A 15,330-nucleotide genomic window follows, 5' to 3' on the forward strand; every position below is an offset into this window, starting at 1 on the left:
TGTGCTGAATGGCTATCAGTGTTTTGGGAAGGGGTTTCAGTGTGTGGGGAAGGTGCAACAGTGTGTGGGGAAGGTGCAACAGTGAGTGGGAGGTGTTTCAGTGTGTGGGGAAGGTGTTTCAGTGTGTGGGGAAGGGTTTCCGTGTGTGGGGAAGGTGTTTCAGTGTGTACGGAAGGGGTTTCAGTGTGTGGGGGAGGTGTTTTGTTGCGTGGGGAAGGTGTTTCAGTGTGTGGGGAAGGTGTTTCAGTGTGTGCAGAAGGGGTTTCTGTGTGTGGGGAAGGGGTTTCAGTGAGTAGGGAATGTGTTTCTGTGTGTTTGGAAGGGTTTCAGTGTGTGGGCAATTTGTTTCAATGTGTGGTGAATGGGTATCAGTGTTTGGGGAACGGGTTCAGTGTGTGGGGAAGGGGTTTCAGTGTGTGGCGAAGGTGTTTCTGTGTGTGTGGATTTGGTTTCAGTGTGTGGGGAAGGTGTTTCAGTGTGTGGTATAGGGGATTCAGTGTGTGGGGAAGGGTTTCCAGTGTGTGAGGAAGGTGTTTCAGTGTGTGGGGAAGTGTTTCAGTGTGTGGGGAAGCTTTTTCAGTGTGTGGGGAAGGGTTTCATTGTGTGGGGAATGTGTTTCAGTGTGTGGGGATGTGTTGCACTGTGTGTGGATGAGGTTTCAGTGTGTGGGGAAGGTGTTTCAATGTGTGGGGAATGGGATTCAGTGTGTGGGGAAGTGTTTCCAGTGTGTGGGGAAGGTGTTTCAGTGTGTGGGGAAGTGTTTCAGTGTGTGGGGAAGCTGTTTCAGTGTGTGCCGAAGGGGTTTCCGTGTGTGGGGAAGGTGTTTCGGTGTGTGGGGAAGGTGTTTCAGTGTGTGCGGAAGGTGTTTCAGTGTGTGGGGAAGGTGTTTCAGTGTGTGGGGCAGGTGTTTCAGTGTGAGGGAAGGGCTTTCAGTGTGTAGGGAAGGGTTTCAGTGTGTGGGGAAGCGGTTTCAGTGTGTGGGGAAGGGTTTCAGTGTTTGGGGAAAGTGTTTCAGTGTGTGTGGAATGGGTTTCAGTGTGTGGGGGAGGTGTTTCAGTGTGTGGGGAAGGTGTTTCAGTGTGTGGGGAAGGAGTTTCAGTGTGTGGGGAAGGGGATTCAGTGTGTGGGGAAGGGTTTCCAGTGTGTGGAGAAGGTGTTTCAGTGTGTGGGGAAGTTTTTCAGTGTGTGGGGAAGCTGTTTCAGTGTGTGCTGAAGGGGTTTCCGTGTGTGGGGAAGGTGTTTCGGTGTGTGGGGAAGGTGTTTCAGTGAGTGGGGAAGGTGTTTCAGTGTGTGCGGAAGGTGTTTCAGTGAGTGGGGAAGGTGTTTCAGTGTGTGGGGCAGGTGTTTCAGTGTGTGGGGCAGGTGTTTCAGTGTGTGGGAAGGGCTTTCAGTGTGTAGGGAAGGGTTTCAGTGTGTGGGGAAGCGGTTTCAGTGTGTGGGGAAGGGTTTCAGTGTTTTGGGAAGGTGTTTCAGTGTGTGTGGAATGGGTTTCAGTGTGTGGGGGAGGTGTTTCAGTGTGTGGGGAAGGTGTTTCAGTGTGTGGGGAAGGGGTTTCAGTGTGTGGGAAAGCTGTTTCAGTGTGTGGGGAAGGGGTTTCAGTCTTTGGGGAAGGTGCTTCTGTGTGTGGGGTAGGGTCCAGTGTGTGGGGAAGGGGTTTCAGTGTGTGGGAAAGGTGTTTCAGTGTGTGGGGATGGTATTTCAGTGTGTGGGGAAGGTGTTTCAGTGTGTGGGGAGGTGTTTTAGTGTGTGGGGAAGGGTTTCAGTATGTGGGGAAGGTGTTTCAGTGTGTGGGGATGAGTTTCAGTGTGTGCAGATGTGTTTCAGTGTGTGGGGATGGGTTTCAGTGTGTGGCGATGGGTTTCAGTTTGTGGGGATGAGTTGCATTGTCTGTGGAAGGGGTTTTGGTGTGTGGGGAAGTGCTTCAGTGTGTGGGGAAGCTGTTTCAGTGTGTGCTGAAGGGGTTTCAGTGTGTGGGGAAGGTGTTTCGGTGTGTGGGGAAGGTGTTTCAGTGTGTGCGGAAGGGGTTTCAGTGTGTGGGGAAGGTGTTTCAGTGTGTGTGGAATGGGTTTCAGTGTGTGGGGGAGGTGTTTCAGTGTGTGGGGAAGGTGTTTCAGTGTGTGGGGACGCTGTTTCAGTGTGTGGGGAAGGGGTTTCAGTGTTTGGGGATGGTGTTTCAGTGTGTGGGGTAGGGTCCAGTGTGTTGGGAAGGGGTTTCAGTGTGTGGGAAAGGTGTTTCAGTGTGTGGGGATGGTATTTCAGTGTGTGGGGAAGGTGTTTCAGTGTGTGGGGAGGTGTTTTAGTGTGTGGGGAAGGGTTTCAGTATGTGGGGAAGGTGTTTCAGTGTGTGGGGATGAGTTTCAGTGTGTGGAGATGTGTTTCAGTGTGTGGGGATGGGTTTCAGTGTGTGGCGATGGGTTTCAGTTTGTGGGGATGAGTTGCATTGTCTGCGGAAGGGGTTTCGGTGTGTGGGGAAGGTGTTTCAGTGTGTGCGGAAGGAGTTTCAGAGTGTGGGGAAGGGATTTCAGTGTGTGGGGATTGTGATTCTGTGTGTTTGGAAGGGTTTAAGTGTGTGGGAAATGTGTTTCAGTGTGTGGTGAATGGGTTTCAGTGTTTGGGGAAGGGTTTCAGTGTTTGGGGAAGGGGTTTCAGTGTGTGGGGAAGGTGTGTCAGAGTGTGGGGATGTGTTGCAGTTTGTGGGGATGGGGTTTCAGTGTGTGGGGAAGGTGTTTCAGAGTGTGGGGAAGGGGTTTCAGTGTGTGGGGAACGGTTTCCAGTGTCTGGGGATGGGGTTTCAGTGTGTGGGGATGTGTTTCAGTGTGTGGGGATGGGTTGCAGTGTGTGGGGAATGGTTTCCCTGTGTTGGCAAGGTGTTTCAGAGTGTGCGGAAGGGGTTTCAGTGTGTGGGGAAGGTGTTTCAGTGCATGGGGAAGGTGTTTCAGTGTGTGGGGAAGGGGTTTCCGTGTGTGGGGAAGTTTTTTCACTGTGTGGGGATGGTGTTTCAGTGTGTGCGGAAGGGTTTTCAGTGTGTGGAGAAGGTGTTTCAGTGTGTGGGGAAGGGGTTTCAGTGTGTGGGGAAGGGTTTCCTGTGTGTGGGGAAGTTGTTTCAGTGTGTGGGGAAGTGTTTCAGTGTGTGGGGAAGCTGTTTCAGTGTGTTGGGAGTTTCATTGTGTGGGGAAGGTGTTTCAGTGTGTGCGGAAGGGGTTTCAGTGTGTGGGGAAGGTGTTTCGGTGTGTGGGGAAGGTGTTTCAGTGTGTGGGGAAGGGGTTTCAGTGTGTGGGGAAGGTGTTTCAGTGTGTGGGGCAGGTGTTTCAGTGTGTGGGAAGGGCTTTCAGTATGTGCGGAAGGGTCTCAATGTGTTGGGATGGGGTTTCAGTGTGTGGGGAAGGGTTTCAGTGATTGGGGAAGGTGTTTCAGTGAGTGTGGAAGGGCTTTCAGTGTGTGGGGAAGGTGTCTCAGTGTTTGGGGAAGTTGTTTCAGTGTGTGGGGAAGGGGTTTCAGTGTGTGGGGAAGCTGTTTCAGTGTGTGGGGAAGGGGGTTCAGTGTTTGGGGAAGGTGTTTCAGTATGTGGGGTAGGGTTCCAGTGTGTGGGGAAGGGGTTTCAGTGTGTGGGAAAGGTGTTTCAGTGTTTGGGGATGGTATTTCAGTGTGTGGGGAAGGTGTTTCAGTGTGTGGGGAAGGTGTTTTAGTGTGTGGGGAAGGGTTTCAGTATGTGGGGAAGGTGTTTCAGTGTGTGGGGATGAGCGTCAGTGTGTGGGGAAGGTGTTTCAGTGTGTGGGGATGGGTTTCAGTGTGTGGCGATGGGTTTCAGTGGGTGGGGATGTGTTGCAGTTTGTGGGGATGGGGTTTCAGTGTGTGGGGAAGGTGTTTCAGAGTGTGGGGAAGGGGTTTCAGTGTGTGGGGAAGGGTTTCCAGTGTCTGGGTAAGGAGTTTCAGTGTGTGGGGAAGTGTTTCAGTGTGTGGGGAAGGTGTTTCAGTGTGTGGGGAAGGGTTTTGGTGTGTGGGTAAGGAGTTTCAGTGTGTGGGGATGAGTTTCAGTGTGTGCAGATGTGTTTCAGTGTGTGGGGATGGGTTTCAGTGTGTGGCGATGGGTTTCAGTTTGTGGGGATGAGTTGCATTGTCTGTGGAAGGGGTTTTGGTGTGTGGGGAAGTGCTTCAGTGTGTGGGGAAGCTGTTTCAGTGTGTGCTGAAGGGGTTTCAGTGTGTGGGGAAGGTGTTTCGGTGTGTGGGGAAGGTGTTTCAGTGTGTGCGGAAGGGGTTTCAGTGTGTGGGGAAGGTGTTTCAGTGTGTGTGGAATGGGTTTCAGTGTGTGGGGGAGGTGTTTCAGTGGGTGGGGAAGGTGTTTCAGTGTGTGGGGACGCTGTTTCAGTGTGTGGGGAAGGGGTTTCAGTGTTTGGGGATGGTGTTTCAGTGTGTGGGGTAGGGTCCAGTGTGTTGGGAAGGGGTTTCAGTGTGTGGGAAAGGTGTTTCAGTGTGTGGGGATGGTATTTCAGTGTGTGGGGAAGGTGTTTCAGTGTGTGGGGAGGTGTTTTAGTGTGTGGGGAAGGGTTTCAGTATGTGGGGAAGGTGTTTCAGTGTGTGGGGATGAGTTTCAGTGTGTGGAGATGTGTTTCAGTGTGTGGGGATGGGTTTCAGTGTGTGGCGATGGGTTTCAGTTTGTGGGGATGAGTTGCATTGTCTGCGGAAGGGGTTTCGGTGTGTGGGGAAGGTGTTTCAGTGTGTGGGGAAGGAGTTTCAGAGTGTGGGGAAGGGATTTCAGTGTGTGGGGATTGTGATTCTGTGTGTTTGGAAGGGTTTAAGTGTGTGGGAAATGTGTTTCAGTGTGTGGTGAATGGGTTTCAGTGTTTGGGGAAGGGTTTCAGTGTTTGGGGAAGGGGTTTCAGTGTGTGGGGAAGGTGTGTCAGAGTGTGGGGATGTGTTGCAGTTTGTGGGGATGGGGTTTCAGTGTGTGGGGAAGGTGTTTCAGAGTGTGGGGAAGGGGTTTCAGTGTGTGGGGAAGGGTTTCCAGTGTCTGGGTAAGGAGTTTCAGTGTGTGGGGAAGTGTTTCAGTGTGTGGGGAAGGTGTTTCAGTGTGTGGGGAAGGGTTTTGGTGTGTGGGTAAGGAGTTTCAGTGTGTGGGGATGAGTTTCAGTGTGTGCAGATGTGTTTCAGTGTGTGGGGATGGGTTTCAGTGTGTGGCGATGGGTTTCAGTTTGTGGGGATGAGTTGCATTGTCTGTGGAAGGGGTTTTGGTGTGTGGGGAAGTGCTTCAGTGTGTGGGGAAGCTGTTTCAGTGTGTGCTGAAGGGGTTTCAGTGTGTGGGGAAGGTGTTTCGGTGTGTGGGGAAGGTGTTTCAGTGTGTGCGGAAGGGGTTTCAGTGTGTGGGGAAGGTGTTTCAGTGTGTGTGGAATGGGTTTCAGTGTGTGGGGGAGGTGTTTCAGTGTGTGGGGAAGGTGTTTCAGTGTGTGGGGACGCTGTTTCAGTGTGTGGGGAAGGGGTTTCAGTGTTTGGGGATGGTGTTTCAGTGTGTGGGGTAGGGTCCAGTGTGTTGGGAAGGGGTTTCAGTGTGTGGGAAAGGTGTTTCAGTGTGTGGGGATGGTATTTCAGTGTGTGGGGAAGGTGTTTCAGTGTGTGGGGAGGTGTTTTAGTGTGTGGGGAAGGGTTTCAGTATGTGGGGAAGGTGTTTCAGTGTGTGGGGATGAGTTTCAGTGTGTGGAGATGTGTTTCAGTGTGTGGGGATGGGTTTCAGTGTGTGGCGATGGGTTTCAGTTTGTGGGGATGAGTTGCATTGTCTGCGGAAGGGGTTTCGGTGTGTGGGGAAGGTGTTTCAGTGTGTGGGGAAGGAGTTTCAGAGTGTGGGGAAGGGGTTTCAGTGTGTGGGGAACGGTTTCCAGTGTCTGGGGATGGGGTTTCAGTGTGTGGGGATGTGTTTCAGTGTGTGGGGAGGGGTTGCAGTGTGTGGGGAATGGTTTCCCTGTGTTGGCAAGGTGTTTCAGAGTGTGCGGAAGGGGTTTCAGTGTGTGGGGAAGGTGTTTCAGTGCATGGGGAAGGTGTTTCAGTGTGTGGGGAAGGGGTTTCCGTGTGTGGGGAAGTTTTTTCACTGTGTGGGGATGGTGTTTCAGTGTGTGCGGAAGGGTTTTCAGTGTGTGGAGAAGGTGTTTCAGTGTGTGGGGAAGGGGTTTCAGTGTGTGGGGAAGGGTTTCCTGTGTGTGGGGAAGTTGTTTCAGTGCGTGGGGAAGTGTTTCAGTGTGTGGGGAAGCTGTTTCAGTGTGTTGGGAGTTTCATTGTGTGGGGAAGGTGTTTCAGTGTGTGCGGAAGGGGTTTCAGTGTGTGGGGAAGGTGTTTCGGTGTGTGGGGAAGGTGTTTCAGTGTGTGGGGAAGGGGTTTCAGTGTGTGGGGAAGGTGTTTCAGTGTGTGGGGCAGGTGTTTCAGTGTGTGGGAAGGGCTTTCAGTATGTGCGGAAGGGTCTCAATGTGTTGGGATGGGGTTTCAGTGTGTGGGGAAGGGTTTCAGTGATTGGGGAAGGTGTTTCAGTGAGTGTGGAAGGGCTTTCAGTGTGTGGGGAAGGTGTCTCAGTGTTTGGGGAAGTTGTTTCAGTGTGTGGGGAAGGGGTTTCAGTGTGTGGGGAAGCTGTTTCAGTGTGTGGGGAAGGGGGTTCAGTGTTTGGGGAAGGTGTTTCAGTATGTGGGGTAGGGTTCCAGTGTGTGGGGAAGGGGTTTCAGTGTGTGGGAAAGGTGTTTCAGTGTTTGGGGATGGTATTTCAGTGTGTGGGGAAGGTGTTTCAGTGTGTGGGGAAGGTGTTTTAGTGTGTGGGGAAGGGTTTCAGTATGTGGGGAAGGTGTTTCAGTGTGTGGGGATGAGCGTCAGTGTGTGGGGAAGGTGTTTCAGTGTGTGGGGATGGGTTTCAGTGTGTGGCGATGGGTTTCAGTGGGTGGGGATGTGTTGCAGTTTGTGGGGATGGGGTTTCCGTGTGTGGGGAAGGTGTTTCAGAGTGTGGGGAAGGGGTTTCAGTGTGTGGGGAAGGGTTTCCAGTGTCTGGGTAAGGAGTTTCAGTGTGTGGGGAAGTGTTTCAGTGTGTGGGGAAGGTGTTTCAGTGTGTGGGGAAGGGTTTTGGTGTGTGGGAAAGGTGTTTCAGAGTGTGCGGAAGGGGTTTCAGTGTGTGGGGAAGGGTTTCAGTGATTGGGGAAGGTGTTTCAGTGAGTGTGGAAGGGCTTTCAGTGTGTGGGGAAGGTGTCTCAGTGTTTGGGGAAGTTGTTTCAGTGTGTGGGGAAGGGGTTTCAGTGTGTGGGGAAGCTGTTTCAGTGTGTGGGGAAGGGGGTTCAGTGTTTGGGGAAGGTGTTTCAGTATGTGGGGTAGGGTTCCAGTGTGTGGGGAAGTGGTTTCAGTGTGTGGGAAAGGTGTTTCAGTGTTTGGGGATGGTATTTCAGTGTGTGGGGAAGGTGTTTCAGTGTGTGGGGAAGGTGTTTTAGTGTGTGGGGAAGGGTGTCAGTATGTGGGGAAGGTGTTTCAGTGTGTGGGGATGAGCTTCAGTGTGTGGGGAAGGTGTTTCAGTGTGTGGGGATGGGTTTCAGTGTGTGGCGATGGGTTTCAGTGGGTGGGGATGTGTTGCAGTTTGTGGGGATGGGGTTTCAGTGTGTGGGGAAGGTGTTTCAGAGTGTGGGGAAGGGGTTTCAGTGTGTGGGGAAGGGTTTCCAGTGTCTGGGTAAGGAGTTTCAGTGTGTGGGGAAGTGTTTCAGTGTGTGGGGAAGGTGTTTCAGTGTGTGGGGAAGGGTTTTGGTGTGTGGGAAAGGTGTTTCAGAGTGTGCGGAAGGGGTTTCAGTGTGTGGGGAAGGGTTTCAGTGATTGGGGAAGGTGTTTCAGTGAGTGTGGAAGGGCTTTCAGTGTGTGGGGAAGGTGTCTCAGTGTTTGGGGAAGTTGTTTCAGTGTGTGGGGAAGGGGTTTCAGTGTGTGGGGAAGCTGTTTCAGTGTGTGGGGAAGGGGGTTCAGTGTTTGGGGAAGGTGTTTCAGTATGTGGGGTAGGGTTCCAGTGTGTGGGGAAGGGGTTTCAGTGTGTGGGAAAGGTGTTTCAGTGTTTGGGGATGGTATTTCAGTGTGTGGGGAAGGTGTTTCAGTGTGTGGGGAAGGTGTTTTGGTGTGTGGGGAAGGGTTTCAGTATGTGGGGAAGGTGTTTCAGTGTGTGGGGATGAGCTTCAGTGTGTGGGGAAGGTGTTTCAGTGTGTGGGGATGGGTTTCAGTGTGTGGCGATGGGTTTCAGTGGGTGGGGATGTGTTGCAGTTTGTGGGGATGGGGTTTCAGTGTGTGGGGAAGGTGTTTCAGAGTGTGGGGAAGGGGTTTCAGTGTGTGGGGAAGGGTTTCCAGTGTCTGGGTAAGGAGTTTCAGTGTGTGGGGAAGTGTTTCAGTGTGTGGGGAAGGTGTTTCAGTGTGTGGGGAAGGGTTTTGGTGTGTGGGAAAGGTGTTTCAGAGTGTGCGGAAGGGGTTTCAGTGTGTGGGGAAGGGTTTCAGTGATTGGGGAAGGTGTTTCAGTGAGTGTGGAAGGGCTTTCAGTGTGTGGGGAAGGTGTCTCAGTGTTTGGGGAAGTTGTTTCAGTGTGTGGGGAAGGGGTTTCAGTGTGTGGGGAAGCTGTTTCAGTGTGTGGGGAAGGGGGTTCAGTGTTTGGGGAAGGTGTTTCAGTATGTGGGGTAGGGTTCCAGTGTGTGGGGAAGGGGTTTCAGTGTGTGGGAAAGGTGTTTCAGTGTTTGGGGATGGTATTTCAGTGTGTGGGGAAGGTGTTTCAGTGTGTGGGGAAGGTGTTTTAGTGTGTGGGGAAGGGTTTCAGTATGTGGGGAAGGTGTTTCAGTGTGTGGGGATGAGCTTCAGTGTGTGGGGAAGGTGTTTCAGTGTGTGGGGATGGGTTTCAGTGTGTGGCGATGGGTTTCAGTGGGTGGGGATGTGTTGCAGTTTGTGGGGATGGGGTTTCAGTGTGTGGGGAAGGTGTTTCAGAGTGTGGGGAAGGGGTTTCAGTGTGTGGGGAAGGGTTTCCAGTGTCTGGGTAAGGAGTTTCAGTGTGTGGGGAAGTGTTTCAGTGTGTGGAAGGTGTTTCAGTGTGTGGGGAAGGGTTTTGGTGTGTGGGAAAGGTGTTTCGGAGTGTGCGGAAGGGGTTTCAGTGTGTGGGGAAGGGTTTCAGTGATTGGGGAAGGTGTTTCAGTGAGTGTGGAAGGGCTTTCAGTGTGTGGGGAAGGTGTCTCAGTGTTTGGGGAAGTTGTTTCAGTGTGTGGGGAAGGGGTTTCAGTGTGTGGGGAAGCTGTTTCAGTGTGTGGGGAAGGGGGTTCAGTGTTTGGGGAAGGTGTTTCAGTATGTGGGGTAGGGTTCCAGTGTGTGGGGAAGGGGTTTCAGTGTGTGGGAAAGGTGTTTCAGTGTTTGGGGATGGTATTTCAGTGTGTGGGGAAGGTGTTTCAGTGTGTGGGGAAGGTGTTTTAGTGTGTGGGGAAGGGTTTCAGTATGTGGGGAAGGTGTTTCAGTGTGTGGGGATGAGCTTCAGTGTGTGGGGAAGGTGTTTCAGTGTATGGGGAATGTGTTTCAGTGTGTGGCTCATTTCCCGGCGGAGCAGCAGGAGAAGGTAGCGACTCTTCGGTGGGTGAGTGAAGGCATCAGGAGCTGTGTTTTAAAAGTAAGTACTTACTGTTTTACTTACTGTTTTCCTTGTCTTTGAGTTTCTTTTGGCGCCGGAGGAACCGGAAGCTGGTCGGCAGCGAGGACTCCTGGGTAGGTATTTTCCTTAAAGGTGCAGAATGTTCGAGGTGAGGGAAACCTCCGGTGGCCCTGCCGACTTCACCTGCTGGAAGTGCATCCGTCTCCAGCTCCTATCAGACCGTGTTAGGGAATTGGAGCTGGAGCTGGATGAACTGAGGATCATTCGGGAAGCTGAGGGGTTGATAGATAGAAGCTACACGGAGGTCGCTACTCCACAAATCAAAGGCAGCTGGGTAACAGTTAGAGGTGGGAAGAGGTCAGTGCAGGGATCTCCTGTGGTCGTTCCCCTCAACAACAAGTATACAGTTTTAGATACTGTTGGGGGGGACGGCCTATCGGGGGCAGGCTGCAGTGACCGGGCCTCTGGCACGGGGTCCTGCACTGTGGCTCAGAAGGGAAGGAGGGAGAATGGGAGAGCACTAGTCATCGGGGACTCGATGGTGAGGAGTACGGACAGGCGGTTCTGTGGGCGCAGGCGAGACGCACGGATGGTTTGTTGCCTCCCTGGTGCCAGGGTCCGTGATGTTTGTGATCGCGTCTTCAGGATCCTTAAAGGGGAGGGGGAGCAGCCAGAGGTCGTGGTGCACATTGGCACCAACGACGTAGGAAGGAAGGGTGGCACAGATGTTAGAAGTGAGTTTAGGGAGTTAGGCTGGAAGCTGAAAGCTCGGACGGACAGAGTTGTTATCTCTGGTTTGTTGCCGGCGCCACGTGATAGTGAGGCTAGGAATAGGGAGAGAGCACAGCTGAACACGTGGCTGCAGGAATGGTGTAGGAGGGAGGGCTTCCAGTTCTTGGATAATTGGACTGCATTCTGGGGAAGATGGGACCTGTTCAAACAGGACGGGCTGCATCTGAACCAGAGGGGCACCAATATCCTGGGAGGGAGGTTTGCTAGTACTGTTCGGGAGGGTTTAAACTAGTTTGGGAGGGGGATGGGAACCGGACTTGTAATCCAGGGACCAGTGGGTCCACTCAGAAAGACAAAGAGTGTAGTGAGGTATTGGGGAAGGTAGCACTGTCGCAGAGGACAGATGGGCACGGAGAAGGGTTAAAGTGCGTATACTTCAACGCAAGAAGCATCAGGAATAAGGTGAGTGAATTGAAGGCGTGGATGGGCACTTGGGACTACGATGTTGTGGCCATCACTGAAACGTGGATAGGTGAGGGGGAGGAATGGTTTTTGGAGGTACCTGGTTATAGATGTTTTCATAAGATTAGGAATGGTGGTAAAAGAGGTGGGGGGGTGGCATTGTTAGTTAGAAATAGTGTAACAACTGCTGAAAGAATTTTCGAGGAGGATCTGCCGACTGAGGCACTGTGGGTTGAGGTCAGGAACAGGAAAGGAGCAGTCACCTTGATGGGAGTTTTCTATAGGCCCCCCAATAGCAGCAGGGAGGTGGAAGAGCAGATTGGGAAACAGATTTTGGAAAGGAGCAGAAGTCACAGGGTAGTAATTATGGGGGATTTCAACTTCCCAAATATTGATTGGCAACTCTTTAGATCGAATAGTTTGGATGGGGTAGTGTTTGTGCAGTATGTCCAGGAAGCTTTTCTGACTCAGTATGTAGACTGCCCGACCAGAGGGGAGGCAATATTGGATTTGGTACTAGGTAATGAACCAGGGCAAGTGATAGAGCTGTTGGTGGGCGAGCACTTTGGAGATAGTGATCACAATTCTGTAGCATTCACTGTGGTAATGGAGAGGGATAGGTATGTGCAACAGGGCAAGGTTTACAATTGGGGGAAGGGTAGATATGATGCTGTCAGGCAGGAACTGAGGAGCATAAGTTGGGAGCATATGCTGGCAGGGAAGGGCACGGTCGAAATGTGGAACTTTTTCAAGGAGCAGATAGTAGGGGCCATTGATAAGCATGTCCCTGTCAGACAGGGAAGGGATGGTCATGTGAGGGAACCGTGGTTGACAAGAGAGGTTGAGAGTCTTGTTAGGAAGAAGAAGGATGCGTATATAAAGTTGAGGAAAAAGGGCACAGGCATAGCTCTGGAGGGATACAAGATGGCCAGGAAGGATCTGAAGAAAGGGATTAGGAGAGCTAAGAGAGGGCATGAAAAATGCTTGGCGGGTAGGATAAAAGAAAACCCCAAGGCCTTTTACGCGTATGTCAGAAATATGAGGATGACTAGGGGGACCGTAGGTCCGGTCAAGGACAATAGCGGGAGACTGTGTGTTGAGCCGGAAGAGATAAGTGAGGTTTTGAATGAGTACTTCTCTTCGGTATTTACGAATGAGAAGGGGTGTATTACTGAAGAGGACGGTGGGAAGCAGACTGGTAAGCTCGAGGAAGTGCTCGTTAGGAGGGAAGATGTGTTGGGGTTTTTGAATAACTTGAAGATAGACAAGTCTCCCGGGCCTGACGGGGTATATCCAAGGATGTTATGGGAAGCAAGGGATGAAATTGCAGAGCCGCTGGCAATGATCTTTTCATCTTCTCTGCTGACGGGGGTGGTACCAGGTGATTGGAGGGTGGCAAATGTTGTGCCCCTGTTCAAGAAAGGGAATAGGAACAACCCTGGGAATTACAGGCCAGTTAGTCTTACTTCGGTGGTAGGCAAGTTGATGGAAAAGGTGCTGAGGGATAGGATTTCTGAGCATCTGGAAAGACACTGCTTGATTCGGGACAGTCAGCACGGTTTTGTGAGGGGTAGGTCTTGCCTCACAAGCCTGATTGAATTCTTTGAGCAGGTGACCAAGCAAGTGGATGAGGGTAAACCAGTGGATGTGGTGTACATGGATTTTAGTAAGGCATTTGATAAGGTCCCCCATGGTAGACTTATGGAGAAAGTCAGGAGGCATGGGATAGTGGGGAATGTGGCCAGTTGGATTAAGAATTGGCTAACTGATAGAAGGCAGAGAGTGGTCTTAGATGGTAAATACTCAGCCTGGAGCCCAGTTACCAGTGGCGTGCCGCAGGGATCAGTTCTGGGTCCTCTCCTGTTTGTGATTTTTATTAACGACTTGGATGAGGAAGTCGAAGGGTGGGTCAGTAAATTTGCAGATGATACAAAGGTTGGTGGAGTTGTGGATACCGAGGAGGGCTATTGTCGTCTGCAAAGGGACTTGGATAGGTTGCAGTGCTGGGCTGAAAAGTGGCAGATGGAGTTTAACCCTGAAAAGTGTGAGGTCGTCCATTTTGGAAGGACAAACATGAATGCAAAATACTGGGTTAACGGTAGGGTTCTTGGGCATGTGGAGGAGCAGAGAGACCTTGGGGTCTATGTGCATAGATCATTGAAAGTTGCAACTCAAGTGGATAGGGCTGTGAAGAAGGCATATGGGGTGTTAGCGTTCATTAGCAGAGGGATTGAATTTAAGAGCCGTGAGGTGATGATGCAGCTGTACAGGACCTTGGTAAGGCCTCATTTGGAGTACTGTGTGCAGTTCTGGTCGCCTCATTTTAGGAAGGATGTGGAAGCCTTGGAGAGGGTGCAGAGGAGATTTACCAGGATGTTGCCTGGAATGGAGAATAAGTCTTACGAGGAAAGGCTGAACATTCTAGGCCTCTTCTCATTAGAACGGAGAAGGATGAGGGGTGACATGATAGAAGTTTATAAGATGATCAGGGGAATAGATAGGGTAGACAGTCAGAAACTTTTTCCCCGGGTGGAGCAAAGCGTTACAAGGGGTCATAAATTTAAGGTGAAGGGTGGGAGATATAAGGGGGATGTCAGGGGAAGGTTCTTTACCCAGAGAGTGGTCGAGGCATGGAATGCCTTGCCCGGGGAAGTTGTTGAGTCAGAAACTTTAGGGACTTTCAAAAGGCTTTTGGATAGGTATATGGATAAAGGAGAATGATGGGGTATAGATTAAATTGTCCTTGACAGAGGACAAAGGATCGGCACAACATTGTGGGCCGAAGGGCCTGTTCTGTGCTGTATGTTCTATGTTCTATGTTCTATGAAGGGGTTTCAGTGTGTGGGGAAGTTGTTTCAGTGTGTGGGGAAGGTGTTTCAGTGTGTGGGGAAGGTGTTTCAGTGTGTGGGGAAGGTGTTTCAGTGTGTGGGGAAGGGGTTTCAGTATGTGGGCAAGGGTTTCCAGTGTGTGGGGAAGGTGTTTCAGCGTGTGGGGAAGCTGTTTCAGTGCGTGGGGAGGGTTTCATTGTGTGGGGAAGGTGTTTCAGTGTGTGCGGAAGGGGTTTCAGTGTGTGGGGAAGGTGTTTCGGTGTGTGGGGAAGGTGTTTCAGTGTGTGGGGAAGGGGTTTCAGTGTGTGGGGAAGGTGTTTCAGTGTGTGGGGAAGGTGTTTCAGTGTGTGGGGCAGGTGTTTCAGTGTGTGGGAAGTGCTTTCAGTGTGTAGGGAAGGGTTTCAGTGTGTGGGGAAGGGGTTTCAGTGAGTGGGGTAGGGGTTTCAGTGTGTGGGCAAGTTTTTTCACTGTGTGGGGAAGGTGTTTCAGTGTGTGCGGAAGGGGTTTCAGTGTGTGGGGAAGGTGTTTCCGTGTGTGGGGAAGGTGTTTCCGTGTGTGGGGAAGGGGTTTCAGTGTGTGGGGAAGGGTTTCCTGTGTGTGGGGAAGTTGTTTCAGTGTGTGGGGAAGTGTTTCAGTGTGTGGGGAAGCTGTTCCAGTGTGTGGGGAGTTTCATTGTGTGGGGAAGGTGTTTCAGTGTGTGCGGAAGGGGTTTCAGTGTGTGGGGAAGGTGTTTCGGTGTGTGGGGAAGGTGTTTCAGTGTGTGGGGAAGGGGTTTCAGTGTGTGTGGAAGGTGTTTCAGTGTGTGGGGCAGGTGTTTCAGTGTGTGGGAAGGGCTTTCAATATGTAGGGAAGGGTCTCAGTGTGTGGGGATGGGGTTTCAGTGTGTGGGGAAGGGTTTCAGTGATTGGGGAAGGTGTTTCAGTGAGTGTGGAAGGGCTTTCAGTGTGTGGGGAAGGTGTCTCAGTGTTTGGGGAAGGTGTTTCAGTGTGTGGGGAAGGGGTTTCAGTGTGTGGGGAAGCTGTTTCAGTGTGTGGGGAAGGGGGTTCAGTGTTTGGGGAAGGTGTTCCAGTGTGTGGGGTAGGGTTCCAGTGTGTGGGGAAGGGGTTTCAGTGTGTGGGAAAGGTGTTTCAGTGTTTGGGGATGGTATTTCAGTGTGTGGGGAAGGTGTTTCAGTGTGTGGGGAAGGTGTTTTAGTATGTGGGGATGGGCTTCAGTATGTGGGGAAGGTGTTTCAGTGTGTGGGGATGAGCTTCAGTGTGTGGGGAATGTGTTTCAGTGTGTGGGGATGGGTTTCAGTGTGTGGCGATGGGTTTCAGTGGGTGGGGATGTGTTGCAGTTTGTGGGGATGGGGTTTCAGTGTGTGGGGAAGGTGTTTCAGAGTGTGGGGAAGGGGTTTCAGTGTGTGGGGAAGGGTTTCCAGTGTCTGGGTAAGGAGTTTCAGTGTGTGGGGAAATGTTTCAGTGTGTGGGGAAGGTGTTTCAGTGTGTGGGGAAGGGTTTCGGTGTGTGGGAAAGGTGTTTCAGAGTGTGCGGAAGGGGTTTCAGTGTGTGGGGAAGGTGTTTCAGTGTATGGGGAAGGTGTTTCAGTGTGTGGGGAAGGGGTTTCAGTGCGTGGGGAAGTTGTTTCAGTGTGTGGGGAAGGTGTTTCAGTGTGTGGGGAAGGTGTTTCAGTGTGTGGGGAAGGGGTTTCAGTGTGCGGGGAAGG

This window comes from Heterodontus francisci, chromosome 6, assembly GCF_036365525.1.
Source record: "Heterodontus francisci isolate sHetFra1 chromosome 6, sHetFra1.hap1, whole genome shotgun sequence".
Lineage (NCBI taxonomy): Eukaryota > Metazoa > Chordata > Chondrichthyes > Heterodontiformes > Heterodontidae > Heterodontus > Heterodontus francisci.